This window comes from Ursus maritimus (genome assembly GCF_017311325.1).
Source record: "Ursus maritimus isolate PB19 chromosome X unlocalized genomic scaffold, ASM1731132v1 scaffold_X1, whole genome shotgun sequence".
Lineage (NCBI taxonomy): Eukaryota > Metazoa > Chordata > Mammalia > Carnivora > Ursidae > Ursus > Ursus maritimus.
The window spans coordinates 25,445,916-25,447,637 of NW_024423319.1; the positions used below are offsets into that span (position 1 = coordinate 25,445,916).

At 34.6% G+C, this 1,722-nt stretch overlaps 1 non-coding gene across 1 annotated transcript; it reads right to left on the reverse strand.

The window, feature by feature from the left end:
• Window positions 1-339: 339 nt before the first annotated feature.
• LOC121103817 lies at window positions 340-443 on the reverse strand. The gene has a single exon (XR_005836107.1). It is a non-coding gene; the product is annotated as a U6 spliceosomal RNA (small nuclear RNA).
• Window positions 444-1,722: the final 1,279 nt, after the last annotated feature.

Here is a 1,722-nt window from a genome sequence, read left to right on the forward strand (position 1 = left end):
CCTGCTTCAACCCAGACATAGCTGTATATTTTTTCCATGATATTCATGGTAAATACAATTTCATACACATTTGACCACATAAACCATGTTCTTCTTATGCACCTCTATAACAAGGAACTATGTAGGTGAAATACCGCTACCAGAAATTATAGCCTTAAGGGAGAAAATTGTGCTTCTTGATTCCTAGACTAAAGAACAAGAAAGCAAGTGTAAGCACAAAGGTGTCAGTGTCTTCCTAATTAAACAGTACAATGCCTTTACTAATTATGTACTTAATCCAGAACAAATATTATCTACTTTCCAAATTTCATAAAATATTAGAAATATTTTTGTGATTTTTTTCTTTTTTAATGCTTCACAAATTTGCACGTCATCCTTGCACAGGGACCGTGCTAATCTCTGTATTGTTCCAATTGTGGTATATGTGCTGCCGAAGTGAACACAAAAGTACAGTTTTAAAAATCAAATTTCACTAACACAAGAAGCCTTTCAACATGATATTTTTAAAGGAATTCTTGAATAATAGCTATCACATTCTTCAGGCTTTTTTTTTTTCTTCTCCATGTACATCTTCCTCAAGAAGCTTGTGAGATTTTAGACACTTCAAAGATCAAAGGGCTTTAATTTTGTCAACTCCACATTTTTAGTTTAACAAGTACATCTCCATTCAATGTTCTTGAGACCACTCTCAGTAATCAGAACTTGAAAGCTGATCTGATTATGTAGTTTAGCTCACTGTAGTTGTACTACTTCTTTTTTCTTTCAGTACAATGGTCAAATTCAGGGCAATTCCTTCCCATAACTGAAATGGAGGCTATATTACTGATTTAATATATATTATTACTATGGTTATCAGTATTATATATGACATTTTGAATTTTCTTTTAAGCAACTTTTCACATGCTATGACTTCTTTTTTTTATTATGTTATGTTAGTCACCATACAGTACCTCATTAGTTTTTGATGTAGTGCTCCATGATTCATTGTTTGCCTATAACACCTAGTGCTCCGTGCAATACGTGCCCTCCTTAATACCCATGACCGAGCTAGCCCATTCCCCCACCCCTCTCCCCTCTAAAACCCCTCAGTTTGTTTCCTGGAGTCCATAGTCTCTAATGGTTCATCTCCCCCTCTGTTTTCCCCCATGACTTCTAAAATATTAGTTCATTAATGCCACAATAATTTGAAAATATCTCTGTACTAGTCAGTTTGGGCTGCTATAATAAAATACCATAGACTGAGTAGCTTATAAAAAATAGAAATATATTTCTCACAGTTCTAGATACTCACAGTCTGATGTCATTTTGTAGCAATGGTCAAGTTCTGTTGAGGGCCCACTTCTGAGATGCCGACTGCTGAATCTCCTTGTTTCCACATGGTGGAAAGTGAGAGATATCTCTGGGATTTTTTTTAGAAGGGCACTAATCTCACTTATGAAGGCTATTATCTTCATGACCCAATCACCTCCCAAAGGGCTTGCCTCCTAATACCATCACAATGGAGGTTACGGTTTCAATAAATGAATTTTGAGTAGACATGAACATTCAGTTCATAGCAATCTCCAAAGCAGCAAGTGATTTAATTTATAATGACTTTAATGAAATTAGAATAGAATGTTTTCTGACATCAGAATTTACAAAATGTCCCCATATAAGATTTATCACATTTATAAATTAAACTTACTAAAATTCTAAGAAGCCAGATTCCATTGTAGTTCAACT